Source organism: Astyanax mexicanus, chromosome 19 (genome assembly GCF_023375975.1).
Source record: "Astyanax mexicanus isolate ESR-SI-001 chromosome 19, AstMex3_surface, whole genome shotgun sequence".
In the NCBI taxonomy this organism is placed as follows: domain Eukaryota; kingdom Metazoa; phylum Chordata; class Actinopteri; order Characiformes; family Acestrorhamphidae; genus Astyanax; species Astyanax mexicanus.
The window spans coordinates 39,528,494-39,549,354 of record NC_064426.1 but is presented as its reverse complement, the minus strand read 5'-3'; the positions used below and the strand labels follow the sequence as shown (position 1 = coordinate 39,549,354).

The window sequence follows — 20,861 nt, the reverse complement described above, 5'->3', positions numbered from 1 at the left end:
TTTCAGTTATATTTGGCTCTCTCCCTTGTTGAAATAAAGCTGAAAAACAAAACTATGGCTTTGCCTTATTAGTACATTCCTAGTGATAAGTGCTTTAGCATTCTGACTGCTGGTTTTGCTGTACTTTTGGTGGCGGTTCAGAATGGTTTGCACCTTTTTCTGCTTTGTGTGGTTAGTGATGTTTGTTAGCTCTGCTGTGTTGCTGTGCTAATAGCTACTCACTGTATGGGCTGTATAAGTGATGCCCTCTCAAGAGGGGAATCCAGTTAGTGATGTTTGTTAAAAGGCTTTACTCTGCTTTGTCGATGAGGGGCATTAGTTTAGTACATTATACATGTATATGAGTAAGAAAGGGCAAAACGCCAAACGTTTTCTGCAGGAAACACCAACTCTAGTTCCATCTAGAGGTTAAATGAGGAACTGCATATTTCTGTATTTCCAACATAGATGCTGTAATCCTTAACTGTAACACATTTTCTGATACCAATACAGATAATTGGCCAATCGATTTTTCCATCTTGTAACAGCTCACTAGGTAAAGTATCCACGTTTCAATCATGATTTTGATCAAACTGTCTTTTCTCTTTCTTTTCTTTCATGTGCCGCTGCTGGACTCTCAACTCAACCACAGGTAAGAGACACTCTGTGTGTGAATGTCTGTCTGTCTTTGTGCCTCTGTTTTAATAGTGAATATTTCATGTGATATCAGGTTGTAGCATGTCTGTCTGCAGAAAGTGTGTGTTATGGCTAAAGGAATATAATCCCACCAGTGGGAATAAAGGGAATGTTTCTTAATCCCCTATTCACCACCACAGTCCCTACCAGAGCTCTTCTTTAAAGAGGCCTTAATATCTCAGAAAACTGAAACGACTTCAGTATAAAACACTGCTAAAGTTTCAATACATTCACTTTTAATACTTCATTTAATCGTTAGAGTGCATACATAGATACTGAGCTTAAAAACCAGCATATTTAGAATTTAGATTTTAAAATGTATATATTTTTTGTGACATCTAGGTAGTCTGCACCAGGTTAGCCCCACCCACTCACTTCATATTCCACAAGTTGTACATACTTTTACATTCCTGAGGACATGCAATTGAAGTGCATTGATCAAGTTGATCATGAATTCTTTTACAAGGAAATCTTGGGAATGCCCATACCTGTATAAGTTGTTAGGTGTTACCTTGAGAGTGAGGTTGAAGACTGGACAGCAGAATTGGAGAGAGGACTGATAGTGGGTGCCAGATCTATGAGACACTCCATTTCTAAAGTTGTCAATGTATTGTTATAGATTGATTGTTTAGTTTTTAAACGTTTTAAATAGCAACTAATTCTATGTTTGTTTGCATTGTTTTTTCCAACAATTAAGCAATTTAGTACATTTATTAGGTACTTCTTTACTTGGATGATCCATTTTATGGCCTTATTGATGCTCAACTGACATTCAACTAACACTGAATTGAATGCCAATTAAATTTAACTTAACCCTATGTTGAATGTAAATGATTCAAAATAGAACCTAAGCGTACACCTAACCCTAACCTTATCCTAAACTTAAAATCTAACCCTAAACCCAATCCTAAAATATTAAGATAAGCGTTTACTTTCACCTTTTAGTTAATTTGCATTTAATAGACATGTAGTTGAATGTTAGTTGAATGTCAGTTGAGCATCAAAGAGGCCATCAAATGGACCATCCAAGTAAAGTGTTACCATTTATTAAAGTAACAAGCAGCTGTTTAAAAGACTTTGGGACTAAAGGGTCATTGGCATCATAAATAAATACACTCTTCCTGCCACACTGCCCTCCATCCTGCCACAAGTCACTGCAGAAACTATAGGCCTGCCTGCGCAGTGTATGTGGTTGAGTTTCAGCTCCAGAACCGAACTCCCTCTAGCAGCAGAAACACATGACGTATCTGAGTCTGGACTGGACTAATCACAGCTGACACCACGCCCATGTGTTCCACACGAACCCCAGGCCCACTCCCGGCCTTGATTTTATCCAGCCGGCTTCGCACCAGTTATTAGTACATGAATTAAATGGACACTTATTGGGGCCCAGATTCCTGCAAAATTACATCACTGCTGAGCTGCAGAAATGAACCTGGGACCTTGTGGTCTTAGTGGTGAGCACACATTATTTCAGTTATTACACATTTCTCTGGACATACTCATTAAGATCTGTTAACTGTTTGATCATTTACCTTCAAATATACAACACAGTTACTGTAATATGAACAAAAAACGTGTGGAAATGTTACTGTTGGTCATATTTATTGAGCTACACATATATAAGTAGTGTGTTACACGTGTAATCCAAATATGGAGTCCTGTGATAATCCATCCAATTGCAGCTTAAATGTTCTCACACAGTTCCCACTCATTTTTAATCAAAGCATAGTAGCAATGGCATAGTATCTGAATCTTTAAGGCAAGCTCTTGAGACAGCAGCAGTATGTGGACGAGCATTGTCTTGTTGAAACAGCACTAAAGCGTGTGCATTCAGTATAACTAGGGCCAGTGGTTAGCTGGACCCTATTAATGTGCCTTTAAGAAATACCAAAGGTGATTCATCGTTCATCATCTTAAATCAAGGATCATATAAAATTCTACTTTAAGTAAAGTCAGGTCAAGTAGTTTTATTGTCATTACTGTATATGCACAGGACATACAGAGAATTGAAATTACGTTACTCTCCTTCCCAATTTTACAGCAAGTACAGATAATAGATATAATAAAAGAGAATGGGAGACACTATGAGTACAATACAGCAGGGACACAATAGACATACATGAGACAAAAACAAGGTGCAGTAGCTTGGGGGAGAAATAGATATATAAATATAAGTAAAAAAAAGAAATAGATATATAATATAAAAGTGGGAATCACTATATGTACAATACAACAAGACACAATAAACATACGTAAGACGGAAGACAATAGTGCAATATTGATGGTGATTGAGATGCAATGACAGTATAAATAGTATGTAACAGTAGTGCAAATATGGTATATAGCTTAAGGCTGGTAAAGTGAATGAGTGCATAAAGTACTTAAAGTTCACAGTTTTTGGGGAATGAAAGTGCGTTTTGACAGTGCAGTTAAATAGAAATGTATATATATTAAATTTATATATATATGAAAATAATGTGCATAATCAGCCAGTTTTATTCAGTAGTTATTGATTGTGGTCTTCATGTCTGCATTTGGACGCACGCTATGAATGCATAAGAGTTAGATAAGTTATTAGTGGAAGTAAATAATAAGAAGAAATGCAGTTTGTTTGAGTTTTAGTAAGCTAAACACCACAAAATACTCGTTGTGAAATATTGGAGGAAAGAGCAGCAGCGGTGGGTCTGAATTTTCCACATAGGCTTGTTACAGCCGTGCATTCCTTCAGATTCTATAGACCAAATATTTACTGGCACAGAATTTGATTATTTAATTATTAAGTCTTTGCTGTTTATTAACACTTATAACCCCTTGCTTATTAACCTGGTAGGTTAATAAAAGTTGCTTTCTCATAAAATGAGCAAATCGTCTGTATATTAACTAAAGCCGTGGCGCTTTTAAGCTTTCCTCATAAGTCACTTAACGTTCTGTATCAGTGCATCTGCTGCTCTTTTCCCTGCGCTCTTCATCTCCCTCCTCTTCCTCCTCTTCCTCTCTGTCAGCATAACTCACAGAGTGTTTTATCTAAACTCCATTCCAGATGGTTTCTGTTAGGACTCAGTGCTTGACAGCTGTATTTTTTTCCTTTAGGTATTATTTTATACAGCAGAGATCGCTGCGACTTCAAGGAACTAAATAGGACACGTAAAGGGAGGGATGGAGGTGGAGGGGGGGGGGGGGGTGGTGAGAGGAAATTAAAATAGTGATGGAGTGGGGGGTGGGGTGGGACGGGACGTATATATTAAAAGCAATTACTCCATCACCATGGAGCAGTGTTAAACATTTTCAGGCCCTTTTTGGGTTGGTTTCCTGTTTCTTCTCTCTTTTTTTTTTAAATAAATAAGGACATATAATGTAATATTGATTTAAATCCCATCTGCGAGGGTGACTTCATCCACCCCCACTCCCTCTGCTCTTTCGCTTTCTTGGAAAGGAATCACGGGCTCCGGCTGCCAGAAATAATTGCTTGTTTGCTGCTATTTGGTTAAAATCTGTCAGGGAGGGAGAGAGAGAGTGTGAGCGAGAGTATATGTGTGAGAGAGAAAGAGAAAAAGAGAGAGAGCAAGTTAAAGAGGGAGAAAGGCCATGCATATATATATATATATATATATATATATAATATATGCAAGTCCTTACATATACTGGATTAATCTGCTTGCTTCCATCTCTCCAGTAAATCGCAGGTTCTCTGTTCTCTCCATTTTTTGTCGTTTGATGGTAGCATAGACCATAGACATGAATTTAATGGCTCTCAGACAAGGCAAGCTGACCCATAGTGGATTGACCAAAATGGGGTTAAGTTCTTTGACTGGACAAGTGTACTTTCGAGCAGCACTTCAAGTGAAACCACGGTATACCTATTTCTGTAAAATATGGTGGTCCTTGTTACCACTTCCTTGTTTCTACACCCATTATTCATTATTTTTTCAGCTTTACTGATCGTAAAGGAGGATATTGGCATAGTGGTGGTGGTGGTTTATGAGGGGTTAGTGTGTGTTGTGCTGGAACAAGTGTATTTAGATACAGCAGTGCTGCTGAAGTTTTTAAACACTGTTTAATCTCTCACTGTTAGATACTTCTACCTATAGGTGCTTCACGTCAGAGACAGGAGCTTGCAGGATCTGTGGCCTACAGACTTCCGTTGCATGTTAGCTTTTTTAGCCTCTCTGTATCTGCAGTGCAAAATACAGGATGTGGAGTGAGGAGAAAATACTGTACATTTTTAGCTATTCTATCGCTTTAATATGAGGCGAGAGCGTCTGCTGGCCTGTGTTTGTCTGTATTTGTTGTTGTTTTTATACAGTGGGACTGTAGTTTGCCGCAGGCTGTGCGAGTGTGTGTGTGTGTGTGTGTGTGTGTGTGTGCGCGCGCGGGGTAGAGGCTGGAGAGGATCCCGGATTGGCCGGAGCCCTGTGCTCTGTGCCAGGCTAGTGTCTCCCTCCTCCCATCCCTGAAGAGTCATAAACAATAAAGCCTCTGTTACTTTTAACCCTCTCACGTGTTTCCTCCCCCCTCACTCTACTGCTCTCTCTCTTTCTCTCTCTCTCTCTCTCTCTCTGTCTGTCTTTCTCATATATATAAACCCCCAACCTCTCTTTCTCTCTCCTCTCTTTATCTTTCTTAAGTATTTATCTTTTATTTCTGTCTTTCTGGTTCTATTAAGTCTTCTCTCTTTATTCCTCTTGCTCTTTTTCTCTGCACTTCTCTTTTTATCCCTCTCTGTCTTTATGTATAGTACCAGTAAAAAGTTTGGACCTTTCTTGGACCTTATTCAATGTATTCATTTTTTTCATATTTTTATATTAAATAAATAGTAAAGTCAATCAGACTATGAAGGATCACATAAGGAATCGTGTAGTAACTTAAAAGTCTTAAACAAGCTAAACTACTCTCATGACCTTGCAACAGAGACAACTCTTGCTCTTCCTACACTACATTTGGGGATAGTTTTTAAAAAATTTTAATGTTTCGGATTGACTATGTATTATTTTTCTTTACTTAGTAAAGTTGAGTAGTTATTGCCTCTCATGATCTGGATTAGAACATTACTCAAATATTCACTATTCACTGTATACCTGTAACTCTACCTCTTCACTACTTTACTTTAACTGATGCTCTCAAACACATTAAGAGACAAGAAATTAAAGTAATTAACTCTTGATGAGTTCAGCACAGCTGTTAACTGAAAGCTTAACTGAATTCCAGGTATCTCTACCTTATACAACTGACTGAGAAAATCCAGCAGAGATGTGCAAAACTGTCATGTAGGCAAGAGGTGCTTTTTTTTTTTTTTAGAATAATCTAAAATATAAAACATATTCTAGTTTGTTTAACACTTTTTTGCTTACTAAATACATGCATATGTTTTGATATGCTTCATAGTTTGGATGACTTTAGTATTAATCTACAATGCAGAACATTTTAAAATAATGAAAAAACACTGAACACACTTAAAGTGTGTCCAAAATTTGACTAGTACTGTATATAGAGTCCATATCCATAAATAAAAAATATCTAAAAAAAAAATCTTCTGAACTTAGTGACACCATGTTTTCATCAGTAAAAAAATATACATCACCAGGTTCTGTAAAACAAATGAATATGGAAAGTTGGGACCAAACTTGGTAAAGTGATTGTTTTCGATTAAAAATAATTGAGCACATTAAAGTTTCAAGATTGATTGAATGTGTTAGCATGTTAACATTGACAGTCACTGTTAGATAAATTGAAGTTGTATTTGAAGTTAGTTCTATTGGTATATTAATCATTACATTTTAATACAGTATATTCACATAGGAAGTTATGCCCAACAAATTAAAAATTGCAAAAAATAAAAGTGCATTTATTTATGTACGGATAGATATAATTAGACAGATATTGGATAATACTATTAACCAGCTGCACTCAAATGATAACACCATACAACTTGAAAATTAACTAATTACTGCTATCCCATGACATTTGGCATCTCAGTGTCTTCTCTAATTTTTATTCACATTTTTTTCCCGTATCTTTGTTTTTACTCTTTAGTTTTTCCCCTCTATTTTCCTTTGTATTATTTATTTGCAGTAGTATTTTGTCTATAATAAATGATTCAGCATTCACACTTGACCCAGCACTGACCCCTGAGGTACTCCAGTGTAGCAGCAGTCATGATTAGAGATCTATCATCAGTTTGTTTTGCCCACAAACACACACACACCAACACACCAACACACACACACGCACACACACACGCACACACACACACACACACACACACACACACACACACACACACACACAGAGACAGTTCAGACAATAGGTCTGAACTGTAAACAGATGTTTGCCCTAATCATTCCCTAATGAGATTTGGTCACTCGTCCCCCATCTGTATGGCAGGGCTACATCTGTATGGTACACAGAAGACTACACAGTAATGATGGTCAGCTAATGAGGCTGAAGATGTCATATTTGAGAGATGAGAGATCATTCTGAGCGAACGCCAAGCTGATGGCAGGACAGTTTAAACACCTTAAACATATGCGGTATACAATACCAGTCAAAAGTTTGCAAATTTAATATTAATGACTGTATTAAAACTATAGAGGAGCACATGCCGAATTATTCTGTAAACAAAAAGTGTTAAACAAACCAGAATATGTTTTATAGCTACTTTAGATTCTTCTAAGTAGCGCATTTATCTTTGAGAACAGATCTGCACACTCTTAGTATTATAATTTTAGTGTCTTTATGAGGGAGAGTCACCTAGAATATTTTTCTCAGCGTCTTGAAGGAAGGAGTTCCTGGAGGTGCTGAACAATAGTTTCTGCTTTTCCTTCACGCTTTGAAGCTCCAGCTCATCCCAATTAAATCACCTCAAATCACCATCTCAGTTTATCAGTTTATACTGCTATTTACTACATACTTCCATATGCATCTCTTTAATATTAATCTACAATATAGAAACTACATTGAATAAAGTAATGAAGAAAGATGCTGAATGAGAAGGTGTGTTCAAACTTTTGACGGGTACTGCACATGTAAAAATGTACAAAAATGCAACAGTTGGTTGGGGGAACCTTCTTCAGTCTCAGCTTACCTTATAAGAGGGGGGCTTCACTCCCTCTGACTTGGCACACAGGGCCCCCTGGTGGTCTGGCAGAGATAATCACACTGTTTCTGTTGGGAAAGCAGAGCAGCAGTGAGGGCCAGCCACACCAAACACGCTCAGCTACGCAGAAGAGTTGGGCAAATACTGTAAAGTTTTTAATTGCTGTTTGCACATTGCTTGGTAGAGTGCGTGAGGGCAGGCAAGCACACACACACACACTAATACACACAAAGGAACAGGCTAATGTGGCTGAGTCTGGCAGGGTTCTTTCAGGGGGAATTTCACATCACGCTGTGCGCTCCGCTGATGAGCTGTATTTATGCAGAATGGTAGCATATGTGTAGCTGCTCCACCTTATTGAATCGAGACCACAGTGAAGAGTTTCCACAGCGTCGCTCATCCGCGCTGGACGGCCCGGGGAAGCCCAGAAGACTGAGGGAGAACGAGGGGAAGCGAGGGGAGGGTCATTCAGTGTGTTCTACAAAGTGTGACTTCACTTAAGTCATTAAGAGCTGTGGCCTGAATGAAAAGCAGATATCCCCCCCCCTCTCTTTCTGTCTCTCTTTCTGTCTCTCTCTTTGTCTATCTCTCTCTTTTTCTCTGGTTGAGTGTTAAAGCAGAGTGCAGGAAAGGATTGAGCACTGTTTGAGGTGCAATACTATATTAATCCTCAATTTTAATTTAATTTAAGTTAACAATCTAAGGTGCTGCTACTTTAATCTGAGAGGATCACAGGTTTCAATCCTGAGTTATGCTGCTTCTCCATCAGCAGCCGGAGTCAGAGAGAGCACAGCTGGTCATGCTGTTTCTCTCAGAGTGAATACAGTAGGTGGCACTCCCACTGTGATGTTGTTCAGCACAGGCATCTGTTAGCTTATGTATCTGAGCTGTGAATCCGGTTCTTTCCTCAAAGTGCTCTGTAGTTCTAGTAATGCTAATCTACGAGTAGGCCTGTCACAATAATTACATTATCGATTTATCGTGCAATAAAGGAACATGACATCTATACTACATATATATATATAAAAAACGGTGAACAGTATTTTGTCCAGTCCTGCTTCAAAAACTGACCAATGCTTCAAAAACTGTGACTCCACACACACACTGCAGTAGGTTAAGAAATAAGTATATAATTCCTAAGCTATTAATTAAAATTTAGGGGTCTTCGAAATGGTATGATTGCTTTTCTATGCTATTCTGTTATCATTATGTTAGTGGCATTTTATGGTCTTTAAATGACAAAAATATTGTGTATGGCAATCATTTCTGGGACGATATATCGTGCACAAAAAGTCTTATCATGACAGGCCTATTTACGAGTGATGAGGGAGTTAAATTAACAGGTATTAGCCTTTCATATTTAGGAGAAATGGGGTTAAATTAGTAATATATGATAAAAAAATGTTTTATATACTTTTATATACTGCTATACTGTGTTTGCATATGATGCAAACTATAAAAAACTTTACAGAGCTTTACTTTTATTTTGCTAAACATTACTTTTATATTATTATATTTCATGAAGATTGGGTCAAAATACCACCATAACTCTACGTCCACTCATTCATTATAAGCACCGGGCAGCACTTTAGGGACCGTAGGAAAAATACCAGACAAAATAAGTAATGGATTACACTAACTTTCATATACTGTGACCTTATGATGTCAAACCAATGAAATGTATAAGAATCTATGAATGCTGTGGCCTCTTACTCCCAGATCGAAATCCTAGAGCTGCCACTGCTTTGCACAGTAAAAAAAGGTTGAGAACCTCTGTCTCAGCTTGTTCAGAAATGCATGTGAAAGACTTGTTCTTTAGTAGTGGTTAAAAGAAAGAGAGAGCGAGAGAGAGAGAGTTCAATGTGATACTCTCTCCACCCTTTATATACCTTTATATACCTTTCTTCGTCTTTGTGCCAAGACGCTTTCGGGAAACCCAGCTCTTCTCACAGTGAGATAATATTCAGCTAAAGAGAGATAATGCACAGGTTCTTAAATACAGTTCCAGTCAGGAAAAGAAAGCCTGGATGGTGGAAAAAGGTGGGAAAGCATGGAAGAAAGACTGTGAACGACTTTTCATCCTTGCTCCCCAACACAAACACAACGCAGCTTATCTCTTCTTTCAAGCTAAATGGAGTGTGAATCACTGCTGCTAAGACCAGCAAACACAGAGTGCACTCTGCGGTACAAAGGATTACCCAGACATCCCAAATTAAACCTGCGTAATGTTTAGTATCTCTAATCATAAAACACCCATAATAAAGTTGCTGTTATGTGTGTGTTTTTACGGTTCACACCGCCTGTGGATAGGTGCTGACCTCAATAACCATGAAGACGACGAACACCGTCATCTGATGTATTTTTTATAGTTGAGAACTCTGAAATGCCAAACACGTCCTTCATGTTTCGCTCGTAGATTTAATAGGCATTAGTGTTTTAATTCTCTTTCTGCTTGATTTAGCATGTTAGCAGATAGGGGGAGGCATGTTCTGAAGTTGAATAGAGTGTGTGTATATGTGTGTGTGTTTGTCTGTGTGTGTGTGTGTGTGTCAGGCTTAAATCTCTCTCTCCTCACTCGAACAGGAGAGAATAAGCAGCATTTGGCTGAGGCTTTGATAACTCAGACGTGGGAGTGGAACAGGGTGAGCTGCCATAGGGAAGACTGAATGGAATAAAGGAGTATTTTTACACATGTGAGCAGAAGATATGACAAAGTATCCATCATCTTCTCTTAAGATGAGTCGAGGTCTTGCTCTCATATCCAGCATCCCCCCACCTACAAGCGTTTTATTTTATAGCCCAGACATTAAAATTAACTTAACAACCTTTACAAACAAATTAATAAAGGCATAAACAGATGCAATGCAATTTGGGTTGCAAGATTGATATGAGATGTTGGAGTTGCAGTTGGTGTCCCTCAAGGCTCTATCTTTGGACCTTTTTCTTTTCTCATCATTTTGAAACAGCCGGGCGCAGGGTACTAATTACACTTCGTAAAAAAGCATCAAACTTTTGAAAGACTGTAGGAATTGCAGAAAAATACAGCTCCCAATATATATATATATATATATATATATATATATATATATAAAGTTTATTGCTCTTTAGTAGCTTTTTTATGCTGCTAACCATATTAACCCAATATTAGGGGCATAATGTTGTCTTAAAATAACAATAATGTTCATTGAATCATAAATATTATATTTCTAAAGCAAATTGTTGCCTAGTGACACAAAACTGTAACAGTATTAGCATAATAACAACATATTAATGGCATAAAAGTGTCTTAAAATTACAGTAATATTATTGATCACATTTTATTGTTCACAAAAAAGGTTTTGTGACAGATCTACTTGTTGCATATAAACTGCAGTTGATATGGAACTGGCAGCTATTTGTTTTGATTAATAAATAAATAAATAAAAGGCACCCTCTTGTTGTTGCTGGGTTGCAAACATGGCAAGGAAAGATACAGTGATGGATATGAGACGTGCTCTGAAGTTGGTGTTCCTCAAGGCTCTATCTTTGGGCCTCTTTTGGTTTTCATTATCTTGAATGCCTAAAGCAAACAGTTACAGTAGTCTCACAGATTTCTCTTCAAAATGTTCTGGGCCCATTATTGCAATAGCATCTTGAGGTATTTATGCACCTGCACTTTTTGGTTGGGTTAAATATGAGTATAAGTTCATTTTTATCGTTGGTGCAATCCATCCATCCATTTGGTAGAAGGCTGTAAATACCTTGATCTTGTTTCAGTCCCAAATGAGCTTTCTTAAGATAAGTCAAGGTATTTTCCTTCTTTTTCAGCATCCTTACATATTACATAAGTGTTTTTGATCTTTCTTAGACAGTAAAATAAGCTTTGAAAATGTACAAAAACACCATACCAACTGCAGTTGATACAGAGCTGACATATTTATTGTAGTTGAAGGCACCCTATTGTTCTTGCAAGATTTCAAACATACATTGCAGGAAAAGATGAAAAAATGATAGATTGCAATTGGTGCATTGCAGTTGGTGTTCCTCATGGCTCCATCTTTGGACAATTCTCCTTTTTCATTATTTCAAAGCAGCAGGTACAGGGTTCTTATTTCACTCCAGTTTATAACTGTAGGTGTTTAGGAGCATAATACTGCTTTAAAAGAACTTGATAGGAAATAAGCAGCAATGGAAAAGAGTAATAGGATTATCACCAGTCTTCTTTAAAATGGTTCTGGGCCTGATTTGAACGCAGTTTATACTCTTATTCAGGATTCCTACATTTACAAGTGTTTTTTAAAGTGAACTTAAAAAAACATACTAACATATGAACTGCAGCTGATTTGAATAGATGCTGATAGATATTTATCAGTTGAAGGCACCCTCATGTTATTGCTATGTTTCAAACATGGCACGCAGAGATACAGAAATACTGTAGATAAGTGACAGATACGCTCTGCAGTTGGCGTTCCTCAAGGCTCCATCTTTAGACCTTTTTCTTTCTTCGTTATTTACAAGCAGCGGGCGCAGGGTGCTAAACTACACATTGCAAATTTGCCGTTTGTGCCAGGGAAATATTTAGCTCCCTGTTTAGAGGTTTCCTAGATATTAAGTGTGATTTTGCTTTGAAAATGACATTTAGTGTTTGGAGAGAGCTCTGAGAAAAGCACTAAGACAGATCCCAGATCTTAAACAGATGGCATTTGAGGACAGTCTTGCAGCACTGCATCTTTGTAGTCTGGGACAGAGGAGCTTCAGGGGGGGCTTCTTCGTTTTTTCTGAAGTATTTAAGATCTAAGAGAATCTCATAAGGTGAACCCTAGAAGTTATTTCACAATGAATCCTAATGGACGGGATTGGAAACAGTTTGGCAGCGACGGTAAAAAAAAAAGTACAGGGCGGCTGGTGGGTACCTGTTTGAAGTCTTGTACTCTTGCTTGCTTTTTTTAAAGTTCTGCATTAACTGTCCGCTCTGTTAGCCGTTACGATTATTGAGCATCTACCATAAGAAAAGGGACACAACACTGTCATTGACTTCCTTTCTTCCTTTCATCTTACATAAACACACACAGCACAAAGTATCTTTCTCCCCCGTTATTTTCCCGCTCTTTTCCTCCTCCCTGCTCTGTGCTGTGCCTGTGTGGCCTATGTTGGGATGTGGAGGGAGGCAGGAAATGTATGAACCATGAAGGCATGTGTTTATGCTGGCTGTAGCAGAGCTTCACCAGCCAGTGGGAAAACAGACACCACAGAACTGTTTCCCCCTCCTGTTCTCTTTCTCTTTCCTTTTTCTTTTATTATTTAAATCTTTTTCTCTCTATCTGCAAAGTACTTTGTTGTAATATTTTATATTTCTCAAAAATTATATATATATATCGTCTAAAACATTCGTCTAAACCGTTTCAATCCTACACCAAAAAAGCATTGCATTTATTCTGACATGCCAAATGTTCCATGTGTCCTGTGACTTCTGTCATGTCAATAACTGTGACTCAGTAACATATACACACTGTGTGAAAAAGTAAAAAAAAAGTAAAGTATATATTCCTCATACTGTCTTTCTCTTTAAAAAGGGTATACTTGCTTTGTTGCGATATTCTATTAATTATTCATTATGTTAGTTGCATTTAATAGTCTTAATATGACAATAATATCGTTTATCGCAATAATTTCTGCAACAATATATCGTTATTGTGAAAGACCTAAATGTGGAGGTTATTCGAACAGAGTATTATCCTTCTGTGATGTGTTCTTAGTACACACATGACACTGTAGTTTAGAGAATGTTAAATAATAAATACCTGCACTTAACATCTTAACTTCAGGAGAGTAATGTCCTGAAAAATAAAGTTTACATGCTGCTTTCATCTTTAGTAGTAGTTCTGTTTCTCTTAGCTTGTCCAGAAATGCATGTGTAATGCGTGTCCTTTAGGGATAACTCTGAGTAGATCCAGTGGTTTTCAACTTGTAGGCATTTTAATGAGTATATTTACAGTATATTTTATCAAACATGACTAAATGTGTGACATATATTATGTTAATCATTTGCTAAACTAAAGCATCGTTTGAGATATGGCATAGTATAATACTCACGTGGCCAGAAAAGATAGGTGGTGTATTAAATGTTAATATTATTCCAAGTCAATTTGATAGGCTACGTTAATTGTTTAGTGCAGGGGTGTCCAAACTTTTTTTGTTGGTGGCCAGAAGGAGAAATATATTTGAAGTCACGGGCCACAGACTCTGTAATAAAACAAATAATGAAATATACCACTTTATATAATACATTTTACTGATTACTTTCATTTACACACCATTTTACTTGACTTACTATCTTTATTTATCTTTGACAGTGTTTTGTATACTAAGATTTTTCAAATAGATGTTTCATTTCATGTTGTCTCTTAATATTAAACTTTGGCCCGTTTTTCTGCGCTACAACTGAGCACTCTCTTCGCTTTTAGACTCTTTGGCCCGTTTTTCTGAGCTACAACTGCGCAGCCTCTCCGCTTTTAGAATCTTTGGCCCGTTTCTGACATCTAGCGTTCAAACTTTGAATCTCACATTATAAAAACCTTTACAGAGGGCCAACTTTCATAATATTTCTAAAATACCTCGCGGGCCTCTCCAAAAAAGGAAACGGGCCGCAAATGGCCCGCGGGCCGTAGTTTGGACACCCCTGGTTTAGTGAGTTTAGTAAGTTGAATTTGAATTTCCCTCAAATGCATTTAGTCTTATAATTATTGTAATCTAACAATGTGTCATACAGCAGTGTCAAAAGGTTGTAATACAGAGTAATAAAGAGAGTAATAACACGTGAATAAGCGCTGCCAGAAGTCTCAGCTGTGACGATATGGCAGCTTCTAGTGGCACCTCGCTGACTCACTGTCCCTGCAGCTCACACTACAAATAAATGGCCAAGTCATACTGGACCGATCGGGCACTCCTCGCCACATTCTGCCCGTTTGTTTGTTGTTGTCAGCCAGACTAATCATTCCCACACACACACACACACACACACACAATTACACACAAATACTAACACACACTCCTCTGCAAAGGGCAGCATTGCTCTGGGAGCTGGCGGGCTCTGGAAAGCCGGGCCGGGTGAGGAAGTGTGAGAAAGGCATGTGTGTGGATTCTGTGTGTACGAATGTGTTCTGAGTTTGTGTGTGTGTGTGTACGATTCTGTGTGTGTGGTTGCAATGTGTGACTTGGAGCAGAGGGGCCAGCTGGATGTGTATAGTCAGCATTATGTGGTTTTGGCCTATGAGCATTTCAGTGCAGGGAGATCCATCTTTAACCCCCCACCCCCCCAATGCCAAAGAACCCCCCACCCCTCCACTCACCACCATTCCTCCCACCCTCAGCACCCTGGGAAAGAAGGACCCAGGAGGAAGACAGGAAAAGGAGAGAGTGAAAAGAAGAGTTTGTGGTTATTAATTTATCTTTTTCTAGTTGACACGTGAAAGCCGCAGTCGTAGCACAGCAGCAGACGGGTCTGTCCTCCTTCCTCTCCTGAAAGGATGCTCGCGGTGAGTGAGTGTGTGTGGGGGGGGTGACTAACTAGAAGTTTCAGGGCTTTTAAGGTGACCATACTGTAAAACAGAGTATTACTGTAAGGAATAAACATGGACAACAAAAGTAATTGAAACGTTTTAATATTCTGTTAATTTATTGTTTGTGGCGACTCTGAGTAGTCCAGTGGAATAGTCCAGTGGTGCTAGAACTACAATTTAAGAACTACCAGATCAAATGCCATATCATGTTCTTCTCCATCAGCAGCCAGACTCAGAGAGAGCTCAATTGACCATGCTGTTTCTCTTTGGGTGGGTACAGTAGGTGGTGCTTTCTCTCCTCATCACTCACACTGTAATTCTGGTCAGCACAGGTGTCTGTTGGCTGATGTATCAGAGCTGGGAATCTGGCGCTTACCTCTGGTATATCTGAGGAAGCATGTGCTAGTCTTTACCCTTCTAGAGTTTGGGGCATTATTAATGATAGGGTTGGAAAATTGGCCTTCCAAATTGAATAGAAATAGGATACAATTAGAAATAAAATATTTTTGTGCATTATATGTAGCAAATATACTTTACTCACTTTCAGTATCCTCACAACTTAATGGTGCAGGATATTTAGTGATCAGTAGTAAGTGCGATTCAATTGGAAATCTCCATTCACAAGGCAACTGCCCCATGATCTTTTATCTCAGGGGAAATACTCACTTTTAGAGGACTGCACTACACTGCAAGGTGATAATCCACTGGTTGGATAGTGTGATGTAGTAGATAACACCACCACCTGCCAGTGAGCTACCATGTGTGAGACTGGGGCTCAGTTCCAGGTCTCACACAGTGACTGAATGTTGAGCTACACCAATAAGAGTCCTTGGGCAAGACTCCTAACACTACATTAGCCCTCCTGTGTAATAGGAATAACATTGTAAGTCGCTCTGGATAAGAGCATCAGCTAACTGTCGTAAGTGTAAATGTAACAAGTCCAATATTCTGTGCATCTCTTAGTATATGTCTAAAAGTCAGTAAGATAAAAAGTGCTAATAATTAGCTCTTTATTAAACTTTCTATTAAAATAGAAAATGTCAAAATAGACCTGAGAGCAGAATAACCCTCCCATATTAAACCCCAGCTCTTATTTACCACTACATGTGCCTCGTCCACAGTGACCACAAACCAGCTCTTACAGCCACCTACCCCTATGCCACACTTATAACCACTAACTACTATGTCTGATAATCACTGACTCACCCACATCTAACCATTTTACACCAGAAGTGACTGGCCGCCATTACTCAAACTCCCATCCCTCTGCAGCTCAAAAAAGCATCAAACTTATAAACATTTCAAAATCCTTTAAAAAGTATTGAATTTAGTATAAACAGAATAGTACAAAATAGCAAACCAATTGCAAAAGTGCAAAGAAAAATTTATCTATCTAATTAATAAATCAATCTAATTAATCCAGCCGGATTCGCCTTAGCCTTGCATCAGCTGCCTGCAGAATGTTAAAGAGTGGTGTTGCCTTACTCACTGAGCAGATGTGTTTATAAGAGGAGGATTAGCTAAATACCTCCAAATTAACACAAGACCTAATATGTGTGAGAAGTAATCAAGGAGGAAGTTGTGTCAAATGAAGAGCAATATTGGTGGAAATGTTGACTTCCTCGGTCAAATATAGTGAATTATAGTGAGTTAAATAAATAACTTTAAGAAAGTTATCAGGTTAATCTCTATTTGCAGACCTCAGTGATTAACTAGTTATTAGAATATTAATTTATTTCTTGCTTTTTGTGTTGAGTCTGTTATTATTAATTTTATCAAGATCAGGAAATTTTAGTAAGATCAGTTAATTGTTCTTATTTAGCCTCTTGTTTCACTTTGTATAACATTTGTTTTAATTAAATAAATACTAAGGCATTTTCTCACTTGTCCATAATATATACGTTCACATTCAGGATGAATTCTGGGCTCAGTTGGGCTTCTTTCACTGTTTTTCACAATTTTCTTCCACACAGAAGAGTTCTTTTTGATTTCTGTGGGCATCTGATTACCACTTTTCAATATTTTCCTTGTATTTAAACACTTTTTCTTGGATTCAGTACTGGAGCTCAACTTTGTTTGCTGCTGAGATGAACCTAAAGATGATTAAAAAAATAAAAAAATAATGTTTTTTTTACAGACCAGCACATCTTAGCTACACACTGGCATTTTTTTTGTACCAATAACATTAGACTTCCTGAGAAAAACTGCAAATAACTATAGGGTTCTAGATTGTATGTACTGTTAATGCAACAAAATGCACACACTCACACCACATGATCAGTAATTTTATTGATTAACCAGCTAGATAAGAGACTGACAGCTCTACTACAACTCAGCTTCTCCATGTAATCCATGTCAATTGATAAAAAAAAAAAATCTTACAATTATATGGCTGAATAAGGTTTTAAAAAACAATTTATTGGGGAAAATAAATAAATGCAGCAATATTAGTACATGAAAAACTACCTGACATAAGGTTTGATTGCTTCCCTTATGTTTCAGAGTTAAACCTGCTACTTAAACGGCTCTAATCGTGTTTTAAAGACTGAAGTAGCGTGAATGGATCGTGAGTTTAATCTCTTATTTAACATACTGTAACATATTTGCTCTGATGGATTCGAGCTGCGACTCCATCGTGTGTGTGTGTGTGTGTGTGTGTGTGTGTGTGTGTGTGTATATGAGTGTGTGTGTATGTGTGTATGGGTGCTTAGCAGTCATTTGAATTGCAGTGCACAGCCCAAAACACCATAATCCTCTCTCTACCACCACATGGCATTCCCACAAACACACACACACACACACACACACACACACACACACACACAGACACACTCATCTTACAGCAGGGCTTTAGTGGTGGATGTTTAAAAAAAAAGCAGCAACAAGCCTCTTAATGATTTAATCAGTTGAAATTCATTTGTAGCGATACGCCGGGACTGGACGGCTTGTCCCGCGGTAATGCCGGGCTGAGCGAGAGTGATTATATCAGGGGGGATTACAGCTGCTGTTGTGCTTTTCTGATTGAGAGTTTAGCAGGGTTTGGTGGAGGTCAGCGCAGCTGCTTGATCCAGCAGCCCGTGATCCTCTCTGGTGAGCCGGACCCTCTTGAGCCGACGGCTGAAGCTTCGTGTAAGATTCTGTCCATGTGTTTCGTGCGTTTAGCGCAATCGCTGAGCCCGGACCAGATCTGCCGTGTAGAGTTAGGCTGAAGACATGAACGCGGGCTCACGCAACCCATCTGTTCGAATGCACTCGTCTGTCCTGAATGCACCCTGTTCTCTGGACGCACTTTCGCTCTGACAAGTGCTGTATGGGGTTTGGACGGCTCCCGGGGTCTGTCCTGATCGATGAGTAAGCTGCTGGGATGGTATTAAAGCTTTTTATCGCACTGATCAGAGAAATTAAGCTGCAAAGCCATAGGTATTATGGGAGCTAACCCACTACAAGAAGCTTCCGTCAAAACCCGTCGCTAACACCTTTTCCGGGGAAAGAGAGGGAAAACCTTGACTTAACTTGACTTTTATTTCGCATTATGGGTTCTGGATTAGGTTTTTTTTATTACAGATGTGCACTGACATGCCAAAATGTAGTGTGCTGTGTGTGGACATGCCATCCTTTATTCTCAGTGGACACTGCTGTCCTTGCGTGGTACGTTATCTTTGATGCACGTTACGCAAATTGAAGTTTGTTCATATTTAATTACTTTTATTACTTTAACAAGAGACCCCAGCCCTAAAATGGATTCATTGTGAAACGTTGCCATATAAAGTGGCTTCAGATTGGGAACACTCAGAGCTGTATAAGTTGTAAGGTGTTATCTTGAGAATGAGTGTGCTCATTGTTAAAGGCAGTCCTTATATGAGTCCCACCATTTCCGAAGTTTATAGAAGGGATCACCAGCCAAAGTGGTACAGGGCAATGTTAGCATTGGTAATGATCATAACCAGCGGCATCTGGCTAAAAATGTCCATGTGAAAAGACATGATACTGGTTATGTGATGTGTCTGTGTATATTTGAGAGTATTACCTCAGAAAGATGTCTGTTAATGAATGAAGAACTTCAGGTTTATGGAAAAAAATAAAAAAAAAACCCTCACCCACACTTAGGTTTGGGAACGTACCCAAACTGCACCAAGGACATGTGATATATCTTTCAGTTTCTTTCCCCCCAAACTTCAGTCTCAGCCCGAGTTGGACTTGGCCTTGGCTGTTATTGGCATTACCACCCCTGTAGCTGGCGTCTGTACACATTCTTTAATTGAGCCTTTAAAGCACCCCTCACAATTTTTGTGGTGAGAATTCGAAACCTGTAAACGTTGAGCGGGATAATTATTGTTTAATTCCCCATATTTCATTCCTGAAGGCAGCAATGAGCCTAAGCGATTCAAGCCTTGAATGAAGAACAATTTTACACATTTCCATTAACCTTCTGCAGCTATCCTCGGGGACAGTTAGCCTTTAGCTTTTATGTGGCTCATGGAATCTCAGTGTTCTTGGAGCCAGGAGGACATGAAGGGTTTGTGAGCCTAGCGGAGCTTTTTTTCTTCACAACGGTTCGCCAATCGAGTGACCGGAGAAACAAGCACAAGGGAACAGCCAGCGTGGAAAGAGCCTCCATCCAACGTCTCATATAACCCCAATTAAAGAGCCATTCAGGGCTGTTTCTGCAGAAACCATTTCCAGACCTTCTTCCTTCTCCTCCCCCTCTTTATATCAGTGTCTCTCTTTACCTCATTTTCTCTCTTTCTTTTTCTTTTTGTTCATCTCTGCTGTCCCATTTTCCCACTCTTTTCTCTCTTCCATCTTGCTCTTCATCTCTATCTTGCCAGCACTCCTTCCCGTAGTCTCTGTTGTTTTTTCTTTTCTTCTTTTCTTTCATTTGTCTTACGATCCCAGTGGGGTGACTCGGTGAGGTATTTCCTGCTGTAAGTCTTTCCTGCGCCGCTCTCGCTCTCTGCCCTGGGAGCTGTGAACCAGAGCAGGCGCCCGGCCCGACAGCAATGGGCCAGCAGAGAGCGAAACTCGACCTCCGTCCTGGCCCTGGACTCGTCCAAACATATGAGAGCATTGGAAGCCACGCTGATCCATCAGTAGCATCCACAGATCTGAGATGTTGTCTGGTTGAGACAGATTAAGCAGGGAACTTTGCCCACTCTACCCACGCTTACTTGCTGTAACCATCTCCGACCTGAAAGAGATGTGTGCAGGGAAGGTGGTGTCAGCCAGCAACCCCCTTGTGCTTTGAGCAATGACGGCTTCCTTTGTTCCCAGCAGTCTGCAGGAACTGACGTCAATGGAGATGTTGCTGTTCAAGCTCTGAACAGAGAATGGCCGTCTTTCTGGAACCATTTCAGCTTGGATCGCAAAAAAATGGGAGAAGCTTCCTTTACTTTCTAAGAATGCCGTAGGTGTCGTACCTAATTATCTACCATCTTAATGAATGATTTCACCTGTATTTTTCCATGGAGCATGATTTGTTCCTTTGCAATCTTTCTTGTTTGAATCTTTTTGATCGGTTGACCAACTCTTATGAACATTCCAGGAAACAGGGT

At 39.0% G+C, this 20,861-nt stretch overlaps 2 protein-coding genes across 10 annotated transcripts in view; both read left to right on the top strand.

Moving 5' to 3' along the window:
• The window catches only part of nfixb (nuclear factor I/Xb), a 230,914-nt gene that overhangs the window by 137,630 nt on the left and 72,423 nt on the right, over positions 1-20,861 (top strand). The window lies entirely within an intron of this gene.
• The window catches only part of elof1 (elongation factor 1), a 515,825-nt gene continuing 514,799 nt past the window's right edge, over positions 19,836-20,861 (top strand). The window contains exon 1 of the mRNA XM_007238225.4: positions 19,836-19,846. The gene's annotated coding sequence lies outside the window, so the exon portion shown is untranslated. The remainder of the gene's footprint in view (positions 19,847-20,861) is intronic.